This window comes from Xylocopa sonorina, chromosome 7 (genome assembly GCF_050948175.1).
Source record: "Xylocopa sonorina isolate GNS202 chromosome 7, iyXylSono1_principal, whole genome shotgun sequence".
NCBI classification, from domain to species: domain Eukaryota; kingdom Metazoa; phylum Arthropoda; class Insecta; order Hymenoptera; family Apidae; genus Xylocopa; species Xylocopa sonorina.
This window is the reverse complement of record NC_135199.1, coordinates 9,134,289-9,149,668: the sequence shown is the minus strand read 5'-3', so window position 1 is coordinate 9,149,668 and position 15,380 is coordinate 9,134,289. Positions and strand designations below refer to the sequence as shown.

General features: G+C 50.1%; 1 long non-coding RNA gene across 1 annotated transcript in view; it reads right to left on the bottom strand.

Annotated features, from left to right (window-relative positions):
• Window positions 1-6,583, bottom strand: part of LOC143425121 (uncharacterized) — a 101,312-nt gene extending 94,729 nt beyond the window's left edge. Inside the window, exon 1 of the long non-coding RNA XR_013102007.1 lies at window positions 6,299-6,583. This is a non-coding gene — a long non-coding RNA (uncharacterized LOC143425121). The remainder of the gene's footprint in view (window positions 1-6,298) is intronic.
• Window positions 6,584-15,380: the final 8,797 nt, after the last annotated feature.

Genomic DNA, 15,380 nt, shown 5'->3' with positions numbered 1-15,380 from the left:
TGGTCCGGGTACCTCGAGGTCTTGATGAAAACGTGACCCAGTACTTATGATTCTCGCGCAGCTACCTGACGCACCGACCGTCTTCCTCTGATTCTCGAAACACGCTGCCTTCTTCGTTGGTCCACGCTGTTTCGCGAACGATCAGTTTCCGTGGCATTTTATTTGCGTTTCACACGTCGTACCGCCATATTTTCCATAACCTTCGAACGATATAATATTGTATATAATTGGATAATGAAAGGTTCAGGACGACGTATAAATCAGGTTATCGTATCATCGCGTTATTAACATTTAGTAACCCTATTAGTCTTATCGAGTGGGGCTCGTCGCTTACCGCTTATCAATCGTTGTATCGCGGCGTATTACGTCGCAGTGCGACACAATCTGCCGGCGGTTACAGGCGACGTAAACGAAATTAAATTTTTGCGTGACCGTTCGATCGAGCCGTCGTTCAAGAAGCGCGCACGCGGCAGCTCAAGGAGCCCACTCGTTGCGGCCAGTTAGAGGCGAGTGTGTCGCTGGTACCGAGCAGCACGGATCAATTTATTCCTTAATTTACATTTCTTTAGAGATCTTTTTACCCCCGCGTCTACGCGAGCGCCGCCGTCACCCCTTCGCCGCGGTAGTTATTTACGACATGCCGTGATAGCATGCCCGCTACCCCCGACCAGGATTAATGTCGCGACCTTAATTCATTGTCGAAGCCACCACCCCCTCGGTCCCGTGACCACCTTCCTCTCGAGCTGTTCGTTTTCGCGTTCTCGTAAACGCTAATGAGTTCTTTATCGAGACTCAAGCTCGAGGAGATATCGGGTGGGGGATGATTTAATTAGTAGATAAATGGGCGACTTCAAGCCGCGATACTGCGGAATTAGAAATGGCAAATTCCACGCGACTTATCCATTGGTGTGTGCATGTATAATATATGCAGGATACGTGAAATTATATGAGAGAGAAAAGTATGATTCTTCGCGTGTGCTCGATTTTTTGGAAACCGAGTTAGTCGAACACTTTGGACCAGTCGACGATTTGCTATACTCGCTCGCGCAACAATTTAATTACCCGAGTAACTACCGCCAAAGGTAACCATACACGAGTCTACTATGTATATTTGTAGTCGCATATGGACGTACTGCCACGTAAACATTTGGTGGTCACTCGGCCAGCCAAACTGTTGCTCGATTGAAAATTGCTAGTGCATGCCTAAGGTCGACGCGATTCGTCCGCCAAAGGGGAATCTTTCAGATAAAATTCCTTAACGACACTGTTCTAATCAATTTCTATATCTTCCAACGTTTTACACTGGTAAGAACTGTGACAATCGCGCGAACAGCCAAAGTCGCTTTCGAACGCGAGATCCGCGACGCCGCCCCCTAAAAAAGGGAGAAAAGTACCGGCTTCCATGGCAGACGGAGGGCGGGCGAAAAAAAAGGCGCAGACTAATTACGTGGATTAAACAAGAGAAATGACCTTGCCATATTCGTTCGCGCACACAGGACAGACTTGAAACCAGCGTCGACCGAAGAGGGCGAGAGATAGGGAGGAGAGTCGCGCGGTGTCGGTCTCCAACGTTCGAACCGGTTCGAGAGTGTCTTTCGAAGGGTTGTACAACATTCCCACTAAAATATAAAGTGGCTTTCGGGGTGGCATAGCAATGGGGTGCCTATCGCATGCATTCACCCAGGGACGCAAACGTGGGGGTGCTATTGATCGACTGGAGAGCCAGTCAACCCTCTCGGCCCTACACGCGCGCACGTAAAGCTCGCACGTAAAATCGTACACGTACACGCACCTGCACCACGGCCGACGTATCTGTGCCTGTAGGTCGTGCAAACGAACGCGAAAGGTGGAAGGTTTAATGTCTAACTTTCGAGCCCCGCCGTGCGCGTTACTCGCTTGCGGACAGACGATTCTCTCCGTTCGCGTAATTTTCATCGATACACGATGAACGGGGGAGGGATCTTGCGATTAAGAAATGGGAAACGTAACGTCGATACGGAAGAACGTACGCGGAGAATGGTACTATCTAGCTCTTGACGCGAGAACGTGGCGAACGTCCAGTTTTATTACTGGCTGATGTTACCTCACGATTTTATAGAAACGCGCAGCGTATCGAATGAGATTTCAGCGTTTGGAAAAGTCCTAGAGGAAAGTTGATTTATTCCTCAAAGCGCGCTTTTATCGCTACACCTCTCCGATATGCAACTTTTTAGTCTATAAAACGAACCGTGTCGTAAAAACTGTATCAACTGCAAATGCTTTTTTAATGAACGCAGAATGAAAATACAACACCCCCGCGGAAACGTACAATTTTCTCCACTATATTCTACGGGTCTCTTCTATTACCGAAACACCCGCCGACGCTGTATTTCGTATTTGATCGCGTATCGAATCAACCGCCTCTTCAGTAGACCAAACATTCAATGGGTCAAATATTGCTCAGCCCACGCAACGCGTCCATCGTCGAACCCGCGACCAAAGATTCCCACCTCCCCGCCAAAACTTCAAATCGAAACTCCGTATCCCAATAATCTGAACGCGATTCCCTCTCGTTCCAGGGTGGAACGACGACGATCTGTTCCAGGACTCCTCCAGCGGGGTGAAACGGGACGCGGGGCTAAACGCAGCACAGCGACAAGTTCAGCTGAAAGGTCGAGAAAGGACGGCGCCTGGACAGCGGAGGGCCGCTGGTGGGGGGTAATGAAATTGCACTCATCGTGTGAAATTTAATATTAATCCTGGATGTAATATGAGCGGACGCAGCGGTGCTCAAGCGTCGCGGGAACAAGCGGCGCTTTCGTAAGCTCCCAAAGGATCGACGCTGGTAACATCGACGTGACGCGCTCGCCGTCAATCTGCAAAGCGATTATCGCGTCATTTTGCCTCGCGATTTGTTCTCCCTGCAATTTGTTTACCCCCTCCGTTCCCTTCTGTTTTCCTCTCCACTCTCGTCCCCTGGTAGCCTTAGCGATTCTTAACAATATTTTTTCGTACGGATTAACCGAGCGCCTATCTGATATCCATGATTGAATACGATAAAATTGATGCAACAGTTATATCGTTTCAGGTGCCAGATTGATTTTGTAATTTAGAATATTATCGAAGCGAGCAACAATTGTCGTATCTGATACAGTCCTGCAAGGATAGGATACGATTCGAAGGGAGGCGTCCAGTTGGGCACCGCAACCACGTTCAAGTGAGCGTCCGTTAAAATATTAATACTCGACTTTTAATGAGAGCTGCTCATCTTCTCTCCTATGGAGTGCCAGTGCCCTCCGCCCTTCGCAGCCTCCTTCTCCCCGTGTTTCATCCCCGTCCCGTTCCCCACTTGTCACGATCCAATAAACGCTGCGCGGATAATCTTCGCCCGCGACTCACCCCGGCCAGGTTATGCTCGTCCTCGCGACAGAATTCGGACACCGAGCTCGAAAATCAAATTCCCCGGCCTGGAGCCGTCCCTTCCCGCTACGTTCGATTAAATTCTTAAGCACCCTTGGACAATGCTGCCCGCGTACTTTAGGTGGATTTTTAAGGGCGAGTTATGGCCCATCGGTAACCCATTCAGCCTGCAATAACGATAGATCGAATTAGAGTCGGACGATTTATTTCGAACCAACGCGATCAGTTGTATTTAGATCGCGAGATTAATTACCTCCTCGAACCCGTAACTTAACCCACAACTATAACGAAAGCGCAAAGCTCGCCAAAGAAACGCCGCTATCCACCAACGGAAACGTCTTTCTCGATCCTCCAATCTAACCGAGCGGACTCGAAGTCCAACCCACGCCGCGATCGAGCACAAAGGGTTAAATCATCGCGAAGCCCAATCAACGTCCAGCGCACAATGCAATTACAAATCGCGGTACGATTCCTTCCCTCGACCCTGCGCGATCACCTTCGCGAGGACCTTCTGCCCTGCGAATCAAGGTCCTCGATTCATCTTAATCCTCGCGGCCACGCTCCCTCTCCCTCTCTCTCTCTCTCTCTTTCTCTCCCTTTCTCTCCCACCCTAACTCGCTCTTTCCCTTCTCACCCGGCGTCTTTGTCCCGCGCCCGTTCAAGGATCGTCGCCTACTATGCTCACCTCGCCGTACAGGTCTCTCTCTTTCCCCTGTTCTTCTCGTTCTCCACGTCGTTCGCGCGCACGGCGATCGCCGCCGCCATCTAGCTTAGTCCTGTGCCACCTCCTGCGGCAACCTGCCAGCCTAATCGCGGCAGGACGTTTTCGCGCCTTCTGCGCCCGCCGGTGGCGCCGGCACACCCCCCACCATCGTGTACCAGCTCGCCTCCGAGCGCGAACACCGCCAACGACGAGTCCTCGTCAAGGATCCGCGCGAAAGTCGCGCGACGACCCGGTTTCCGGTTCCCTCTGCGCGCCTCTCGAACCAGCGCGTCCGCCGCCACACGCTAAACGGTACCAAAAACTGGTACCAGGCCGTGGAAATGGGTTGTTTTACTGGTAATGCGTGTTTCTTTTCATCTGTTGCGATGGTCAACCCCTTACGATCGAGATTGTAATGAAAGGAGAGAATTTTGGTTTGGTAGAACATGTCAGCGTTGTAGAGTATTCTGATGTGTAATTGAAATTTGTTTTTATTAAGGTTGATCATGGATAAAGTAGAGACTGGAATGTAAGGGATTAAAGAGATATGCCATTTTGTTCGAGGACGATTTGGATACTTGAAGGTTTCGGCAGGACCTTTTGGTTTGAAACACGAACGCGATGGTTATCGTTTTGAAAAATGTACCGACGGAATAGCCAAAATTCTGGAGCGGTACGTTTCACGCGGAACATTCTCTCTACCATAATCGAAAATAGCTTTTCCTAGCGAAAAAAATCGTTTTAAACATGAATGCAGTTAAACCGAAAAAAATGGATCTACTATAAAAGTTACTCTCCAACCAAGCGAACAATCTGCCCTGAATAAATCATGTTACGCTTCACTTTGAAAAAAGCCGGGCTACACCGAAAAATGCATGATTAAAAAAAATACGTCTACGGCTGTGTACCAACGTTCCGCTTGTGGTGGGCTTGTACGTGCTCAAATTCAACAAGAATACAAAAACTTGACTCGTCTGCCAAACAGTCCAGTTCTTTAATTTATTAGTAGTATAAGTCAATGAATGCGACTGTTTATACGAATCTTCCAAAGCTTTCAAACTACAACTCAAAACAAGATTCGAGAAACGTTTAATTAATTTACCTATATAAAGTTCTCTATTACAATATACTTGACAATAGCACGAACGCTTCCAGGGTCTAAATTATTTCGTCTAACACGCGCATTCAACCCTGACCCTTCCATCCCCTTGGTCATCGCTTCCTGCAGCGGCAACCGAGCGGTAGCTTTTCGAGCGAGCCTTCTTAAGGGGCTATCAGGCCATAATGCGTTAGATTAATTAACGTAATCGTAATGAGACGATCTCATCTCGACGCACAATGTAGGCTACCCGATATCGCAAGTGTCCCGATGTCGCCGTGCGTGCACACGGCAGCAGCCACTACCTGTAATACGTGGACGCGAGCGCGCCCAGGCACACCGACGAACACGTACACGCAGACGGGAGCCGTGTATTACTGACAAGATAGGTCGAACAATGGCTTCCATTACGGCTAGAGACTGGCTGAGTTAATGGGCAAATTGTCTGCTAAGTCATTTAAAGGGCTAAGCCCGGCGTGCGCGCGGGCGGGCGCGCCAGAGCTTCGCTCTAGTCTCTTCACGCGGTTTGCTGACAATCGATGCAATTAGATCGATGCCGCGTCGCTAAAGGCTGGATAAGCTCGCGAAATTTTCGGCTGGGACACGGCGAAAGTTCGATTTAATTACTTCTGCGAACCGATGGCTAGTGGCGGGCACCGTGGAACCAGAGATAATTGTTCGTCAAAGCGTTCTCAAGAGGAGTTTCCCTTGAGAGCTGCAATTTCTAATCAGCTCCCGCAACCTCGTGATTAATTTACCATGTGCCACGATAACTCAGCAATCGTTCTTACCAGAATTCTCGTTTTCAAATTCCTTCGGAAAGTCTCGGTACTTTTCAAACGGATACGCGTTCAAACTCGAAATGGTAATAATAATAACACGCGTAGGATACGAAAACCGCGCGAATTCCCGCATGAAGCACGGGCGTAGCAAATAAAGACCTACCCTACGCGCGTTCCCTCGACGAGGCAAGTTCAAGGACCATCGACAGCGGGGCGCAAACGGAAGGGTAGCAGCAGGGGTCGCGGGTGGATAGGAAGAGAGTCTGGCGGGGCACAATATGCTACAAGTTCGTTCCTCGTGACAAGAGTACTCACCTGGCTGGCAGGACGTTTTCCTAGCTACGCCAGAACCGTGCGATCCACAGCCTGTTCCTGGTTCAGGGGCAACGTGACGTCGTGGTGGTTCTTTCCCGGCTGGTCACAGGATGCACCACTCATCGATCGCGACCACGAGCACGTGGCGATCACGAGCGAGTCGTCCAATGGGAAGGCAGCCGCTAATACAGCTGTTGTAAACACGAAACGACGGTGTACCAGGCTCGATCACCTTGACGCCTGTACGTCATTCACGGTCGCGAGGAGTTTTTCTACTTTGTCGTCGAGTTTATCTCTCGCTTGGACTCTGCTCAGAGAACTGTAATCGATGCCTTAACGATTCAACGTCATCGTCTGTTAAAAATGTGCGAGCAACTGGTTCGATCGAATTAGACAGTCCTGATTCGTACCATCGACAGGTCGATCGCAATGGTGCACGATAACGATAGAGTAACACGTGACACCGCGACGCTCGCTCGCGGCTGACTGAAACGTCGAGGGCAGAAGCGCCGAGCGTGCGCTCCCGAGCCCTCCGGCGACCGACTGACTCGGTTCAGATTCTCGGAACTTCGTTCGAGCTAACGTGACTCTATTTACGCGTGTGTCGTTTCTGATGTTGAGTTAGCGAGAGGAGAAGAATGACTCGACCAGATTGCGAGGGGACGTGTATCGCTTGGCGAGGCGCAGGAGAAGAACGTCGATGCTCGCCTGCTCGTGGCGGGCTTTTTTTTCGAGCAGAGACGGACAACCGCACGGTCTGAGCGCCGTGTAGCGACTGCGAGCCACCGCGTAAGGAAGCCTACATGCCATCTACCGGGACCCGCCGGAAAATTCGACCCTTCTACCGACGTACGCGATGGAGGGGGCAACGGTAGAGGGGAAGACGATCCATTTCCACGGTTTTCTCTCCTCTCTCTCTCTCTCTCTCTCTCTCTCTCTCTCTCTCTCTCTCTCTCTCTCTCTGTGCCTTGCGTTGTTACTTCAGGGGATATTTCTGAATGCCCCGTGCCATTGTATCCCCTAAATGCTACCGGTGAAACTTTTATGCGATTTCAGACAATGAGGAAGATCGGAGATCGGAGCCGCGAAGTCTGACGTGTCGCGGATATTGCGGTCTGACTGACGTTTGCGACGCGAATCGGTATTCGGTTGTTAATTACGTGTTAACGAGAACGTATTTTTGAGGGACGTCGAAGACGACTATCAACCTGCGACGAACATTATTCGTTATAGATCGTACGAATATAAAATTAAGGGATGATACGTAGTCAGAGAAGTGTTTAGACACACTTTGATTGGATAGAATCCGACTACTGGTTTAAACTCTGCTCCTTTTTTGCGCATGGTAGTGTGCGCGTAGCTTTCAGCAGTGCAAAGAAACAGAATTGGGCGTACGTTGAATATAAGAGTTGTGGTATGCGAGGGTCTGTGCAACGGAAGAAGTAATTGGGGAGAGTGCTCGGATATTTGTTTTCTATTAAGATTAGTGTACGATGCGGGTGGAGTCTATAGAGTTGCATCTCCGATAAGGGAACACTCTCGTATCTTCCAATTATAGTAGAGAAAAGAAGATTAACTAATAAACTAATTGTCACTTACAATAGAAACATCTAACTCCCTTTCCTAGAAATCAGGCGCATCATCTGGCGCTTCTGAACCCTAAAAGCGAACCCTAATAGTATCATATCCCAATACCAATAACACAGAGAGTGTTCCACTTAAATAAACACTCGAGACACAAATCTCATCATTCGAATACCCTGTAAAGTACCTAACAATACATTTCAACATCGCCTGGTACAAACCATCCCCGAATTCCACCTGTAAACCATCGAAATACCATCCAAAGTACGCGGTCGCTTGGCTGGCGTTACCAAAGCCGACCAAACGGGCCAAGTAGATTCATCCAGCGCGGTCCAGACACCACTGACGGTCGAGACCTCGTGGTCCCTCGCCTCTGGTCCCGTGCCCCACCAGCCGGAGTGCGGAAAGCGTACGCGGAAGCGCGGAAAAGCCGCAGGTGCGGGAGGCGGGGCGTGCAGCGCAAGCGCAGGTGCAAACCACACCTCCGCAAGCTCGTGCAGGGAGGAGCGAGACGCAAGAGCATCCGTGGAGCGGTTCGTGATTGGCGACTCTGTTCATCTGCTTGGTCCCGGTGTCCTTGCCGTTCTTCACCCCGTACCCCCTGACCCATCCCTCTCCCTGCTGCCCAGAAAGTATCCCCGATCCTCCAACCCCCCCCCCCCCCCCCCTCTGCCCCTCCTCCCCGCGGCGAGAACGGAATCTATTAATGCACCTGCATGATGTTAGTAATCACCTAGCGCCCCACCATCGCGCTCGATCTACGTTTCGCACCCGGTCGCATCGGTCCCGCGCAACGATAAGGGACCACCGTCTTCTCCACGTCGACGACTTAAGGACTCGATCCACGAATAATGAAATAACGCGCGCTTCGTACGACCGATGAATTTCTCATGCGTACGCGCGATGGCTCGTCGATGGCAATTGCACATGCGGCTGCAGCGATACGCTCGAACGTTCTTGGGGAGGGGAGATTCCGAGGGGTACGTCGATGCGAAGACATCCCCTTGAGGAACGCCGAGAGATTGATGTCTAATCAGCGAGGAATGTCTGATCGATGGGACTTGATAGTTGCCGCGCGTATATGATTTCCAGGGTACGATTAGGTGAGCATTGCGAAATGTCGCGTTGCTACCCCCTATGTGGATAATGAAAATTAGAAGAATACGTGGGAAATGTAGGATCAGACAATGGGATGCTCTCCGAGTGTTCTGGGTTGTGGCGAAGAGAAGAATGTAAGGAGAACGCGATGCAGAGCGAGGGATGTGTTCCGAGCGGGAAAGCCATAAATCTAATTAAACGTTGATTTATGATTTTCATCAGGAGCGGAACACGAGCCGGTTAACGCGGCCGGTTTTTGTTTCGAGCGCGCGATTCGATGATGCCCCTGTCGGAAGGACAGTTACGGTGCTCTCTATGAAAGTTGGCAGCAGGGGGAATTAATTACCCAGGAAGCCAGACGCGGCACTTTGATGTCCGACTGGCTTCCGGCGAGCCACGTAAGGGCCAAGGTAATCGACTTTGCTCGTTTGAGCACAAGTCGTAGCTAACCACCTACGGCAATGGATAACCTACGTGACAGACGGACGGCCGCCGCTTCAAAAGCGCACGCAACATCGAGTAACGTTGCTATTAACTTCTGCACCGCCGCGTTATCTGTCGCTGGGAAATTAGAAAGATCAACCTGGGTGCGTGTGTGGAAACCGTTCCATTGTCGCGTCTCATCGGCAGGAAAAATTCGATCATTTCCGCGCGACGATCATCAATCGTCATCCGTTATGCCCGTAAATATATTCGTTCGCATTTTTCGGCAACCTCCTTCCGGTTATAAATTTATTTAAAGCTGAAAATACAAATGGTGTTACTAATTATATAAATACATCGACACGCGGATGCAAAGTAATCCTCGCGACATTGTCTCGTGAAAAATTATCCGAAAAATGTGAAACCGTGTATATCACGGGGCCAGGCACGGAATAACAGGAAAAATACTGTAATAAATTAACTAAGCGGATGAATTTGCAGCGCGCTAGACAGTGCCAAATAATGCCACCCCGCGCCGTAAACCTTAAAAAGAGCAAAAGTTAGGCCACCGCCTGAACATGAATTATTTAAAACGTCATAATATTACGTGCACGCTACACGTTCTCCCCTCCACGTCCGTGACGGACGAACAAACCCTGGAAAAACCACCGCCGTTGTCGCGAGACAAAAATTTACTCGACTCACCCATTACGGAATTAGACGATCGAATAAAACAAATTACCCATTCATCGATTCGAGAACGATTCTGCGATATTATCATATTAAATTCAGTCTAAAAGCGCGCAAAAGATCGAGCGAGGGCAGAACACTTAAAAAGCATGAAATGGCCCTCCCTAAACGCCTGGCAGGCACCAACGTGGACCGTCCAGCGGGACACAGTTAAGTCGTCGAGGCGCCAAGGGAAAGAACAATGGCTCATATAATGAGGCCGAGTGGCGTGGCGCAAAATAACACGTGGAAAACTCTCCGGCGGAAATCCGACTTCCACCCACCTACCCCCCTCTACCAAGGGACGAAATAATTACCTCGTGCAAATATTCGTAGGCGCTCTCGCGCCCTATCCGCGCTTCAGCCCGGCGCCAACCCCTTCGCGGAAGGTTTGGTCAAGATTTACATAAGAATAACCTGGAACAACAATCCCTCGAACAATTACCCCCGTATTTAGCCGGCCATCGTCCCTTCCACGCGAGGCAGCCGCGCGACCGTATTATTCTAATAAGCCGAGCGACGGTCCTATCCAACAATGATATCCGTCCTCCGCCCCCGGGGATATACGTGGACTAAAATTATTCGTTTTATTTTTGAATCGCCCAGCGGGACACGGCCCCAACGCGGTCCGAGTTCTCGTCGCGCGATTTAGTTAATGCGCCAACGGCCATTGTTTTTGAATAGGAACGCTCCCACTATTGTTCGATGTAGGTGCGCGGGTACCAGCTCCACGGGCCGCTCCTTGACTTGAAATTTTTATGTACGCGTAGAATACGGAACAGGGAAACCGTGGACTTTTTTTCTGCGGAGAGCTGAAATTCGAGATCTGGAAGAGGATTTCGGAGTGTTCGCGTTGAACGCGGTGGAGAATTTTTGGGTGTCTGTGGGGTGAACTGTTCTCAGCGGGTCAGTTTGACTGGTAACCGGTAGAATCTACTGCGACGGTTCGAGCGTCGTATGGTGAAACTTGTCGAGAGATACGTTAAGTTTTTCTCGTTAAGTTTATTTTACCGATATCGAGCATCTTCATGTAGAATACTGAAATTTATTGTCAAGGATCTCGTAAAATTAGTATAAAGATACAGTTTATATATTATAGAGAGTAAGGACAGATTTGTGAAATAACATATAAACGTCAGAATCGAAGCAGACCGAATCGTAGGAAGTTGAGAAGTAGAGAATGCAAGGTATTGTCGAAAAAATCCGGGGGGATATCCAAAGTGAGACGATTTCCCGCAGTGTCCGGCTTGGATCGAACCGGAGCGATCGGTCCAGCTATTCGTTCGACTATCACCCCGTGACGCGATCAGATAAAAGGGGATTCGAGGCAGTGCGGAGTCAAAGAGCGATCTCGAGGGCTCCGGTTTGTAAGATCAAGTCGAGCCAGCCGTCCCACAGACACGGGAGAAACGATATCGATTCTCCCGAAGCGAACAACCTGAACGAGGCCTCTACGAGCACGCTCGATTTACGAGCGATTCGACGATAACGAGGAGACGAATGGAGAAGACAACGAGATAAGATGAGATGCATGAGAGCCATCCCGGTATCCGAGGAGACTTCGTTAACGAGATTACTACGAGCTCGACGGGTTTACTACGGCCCTCGCTCCTCCTCGCTTTGTAAAACTCCACCACCTGTGGTACGCGCGTCAAGTGTAATCACGCGGGGTGATATTTCGCTTCCGTTTCGAACTCTTATCGGCTACCGTCGCGTCTACGCGTGGCGAGGAAATCGCGAGACATTCGAGAAGGAGAAACTCGAAACTATCGCGTTTTAATGTTTCGAAATCAATTGCGAGATTGGAAGTATTCTCGCTTCGTCGTTTCAATGGAAACTACGAGTAACTGAGGGGGTGGATGTGGCGAACGTAAAACCAGGCTGTTTTTAGCGAATATTAACGAGCACTCCGTTTCTTCGCAAAATGTAGATCAATGCGACAGTGCGTTCGACGTTTACGACTGATTAACTATCCCCATTTGAATGTACGGCCTTTCGTTTCCATCGAGACGTTAAGCAACCCATTGTCCGCAATTTTCCCGCGCCACTAGCCTACTTGCGGTGGGTAAGTGGCTGATAGTTTCGCGAAACAAAACGGATAAAGGGTGCTCTTCCGCCTTCCGTCTACCACGCGGTTTTCAGCTTATGAATTGCAAGGGACAAAATGTTCATCCGCAGCACGATCATCGGCCGGAAGTGAAACAGCGGCAACTCGGAAGCGGCTGAATGACGCAGAATAAAGTCGAGTTCGAAAAGAACCACCCCTCTGCTCCCTTTCTCTCTCTCTTTCTCCCTCTTTATTTCTCGCTCTGTCCCTCTTTTTGCACTTTGAGTCGTATAGAGAACGAGGACGATAAAAAGCAGTAGGAAAATACCAGTTCTCGAGTCTCTTTCTCTCTCTCTTTCTCTTACTCACCCTCTTCTCCCGTCGTTTTGTTTCCATCAACCAAAGACGCGAATTACCACGGATTTCGCTGAACGATCACTTTCAGCCGTTTTTCCTGCCGCGGTTAATTTTCTAAACGAGGATACTTTCGGAAATATAATTTGCTCATTGTTCCCCGCTGTTGCGCGATTCAATCGTCGTAAAACAATCGGCTGGCCGCGATTACGCTGTACGAAATTAACGTGAAGGCACGTCATTGCATTCGTTCGTTCATCAAAGCAGATTTTTCCATTTTCGATACATTCTCAGGGTTATCTTGTTGAGTTACATCTTATCGACCATTATATCGCCGTTATTCGAAAGTTCGTTACCATAAAGCGCTTAATAGCGTGCTGGCAAGAAAATGATGCAGACACGGACGTCCGTAGAGCGTGTTCACGATGTTTTAGGAACGTCTCGTCCCTGTGGGACCCCGTGTTCCATGCGAAAGATCTTACCACGAGGCAAGTTCCGGCTTCGTGCGATCTTCTTTGCCTTCCGGTACGGACTACGTTAGTAGGTCTGCGCGAGACGAGCAAGGACGTAACCACGAATTGCCTATGCCTTTCCTGTCACTCTAGAACCATCAGAACCACCCTGTTCGCATTTCAAAATTCAAAACCAACGATGATACCGCGTCTGACAAATGAAATTATTCAAAGCACAAGTGACATTATTAAAAACACAACGAAGAAACGTTCGCATTCCAAGCTCGATCATTCTCCGCCCACGCGTTACGCGGAACAAACAATTTCGCTGTACGTACATTGCGACTAATATTTCCGCGAACAGCACCAGCCCTCCTGAATTTATCGTCGAACAACGACGAAACTCCGACACGAAATCCAATTGACCTGACCACGATCCCCGCCCCGTGTATCCGCGGAAACGTTTAAGCAGAAACGGGTTAATGCGAAAACGCTGATAAACCGACCGAGCGGACGGACTCCTTCGAAAGCGGCACTGGCACGGAAAAAAAGGGAGGGTCGACGGGGACGGCGAGAAGAACAACGGCGACAACGAGACGACGGCATCGACGTACCGTCCCAGGTAAAATTAGCCAACGGAAAGCAAAAAAAAAAAATAATAAGGGAGAAGAGCGCGGAGCATGGAAAAGAGAGAGAAAGAGGAGTAACGAGGATGGATAGACGGATAGTGTACACGCGCGAGCGGTCGAGAAGAGAGAGAGAGAGAGAGGCGGAGACCCGGGGGATAAAATCGTCGAGCGAGGAAGCCGTAGCCGAGCGCGAATTTAACAATAAACCTCCGTCGAAGAGGGAGAGAGAGGGACGGTGGTCGAGGGAGCGAAAAAAGGAGGGAAGAGGAAAAAAAAATGGCCGGAGGCGAGTTTTCACATTTAATTCGCGCTCGTCGGAGTGAAGAGGGGGCGGAGGCCGGCTCAGGGATTAACGTCGCGAAATATCACGAAAATATGTAAATATATCGAGAGACAGGCAGAGCCGAGCGGTCGCGGCTCGGGGGTTGAAGCGGAGCGAACTTTCGAGAGGGGCTCGCAGGATCGAGTGAGCGAAGAGGAAGACAGACGGGCAGAGGAGACGCACGGAGGAGAGTTAAGGGGGTGAAATGTAACAAGGACGGAGACACCTGGCCGGAGAAGGAGGGGCTGGGTTTTCCAGAGCGTAGGAGGCCCATTGAAAGATTAAAAAACTCGCTCGCGTGCTCCGTGCCGAATCTATACTCGCGGATCTTGTTTTTCATCCCTCTCCTACAAGCGTACGGCGAGCGTACAAGTGCGTCCGTAAGCGGGACGATCCCGAGTAGGTACGAGAACGGGGAGAGAAGGAGGCCTGGATGGGGTCGTCGTAGGAGCGCGCTGGTACCGGAGAGGGACAGCGAAAGGAGCGGGTAACGGAGACACAGAGGACGAGATAAAAAAGGAAGAAGGGTTGGAAGTGGGATGGTGGGTAGGCTAGAGAGCGGGCGAGGCACGGGGAGCCAGTATTTAACTACGAAAATGTTCAGCCAAAAGCCGTCGTTCCGATCTGCTCGTGTGCACCAGGCGCGACGATGAAAGTGGGTGCACGAAGAGATACAGGTGGATGTGGGTGCTGTTACGAGCAAAAAGCAAACACACGGGGTCGGCCGGGGCGTTCTACTTCATTTTATTCGCGGGTCTAGCCGGGCTACCGCGCCGGGGCCGTGCCCAAGCGCGTGCAGACGTAAAACAGATCTCGGGGAATCTACCCCATTGTTCCGCCTTTAGCGAAAAGGAGGGACTATATCGGCTTACCTCTTAGCCAGACAGACTGGCTGGCCGACTACTCGCTGGCTGGTTCCAGCCCCGCGAAACGCTTTTCCTAGCTTTTCCTTTCTCGTTTTCCCTTTTTCTGTTCATTCCGTCGATTCCGTGGCTATCCCAGATAAATGCCGCGGAGATAGAAAAAAGAAAAAGGACCGTCTACCGGTTTTACTTCTTAATGCTCCATTAGCCGTAGTTGCTTCCCCCGGCGTTTTCATCAGTAAATTAGCAAAAATCAAGGGGAAACTGTAACGAGGATGCGGGATATCCGCAGCCCGGGCCATTCAAGAGGATTTAAAGGAGGCTGGCGATCAATGTTTCGCGCGGAACGGATTTAGATGAAGGAGCGCTTTCCACACGGGTTTCTTCTATGTTTGGAACATTGCCGCGCTTAGAGACCGGCGAAACGCGAAGTAGCCGTTTGTGCATTTGTAGCAGCGCCGATTTTGTCTGCGGTGTCTGTGATATTTTTCTTTCATCCTCGTAGGATTCTCGACGCGTCTTGTTATACCCGGCGTTGCCGACGGAAATTCTGTTCTATCTGTTCGTTTTTTAACGAAAGA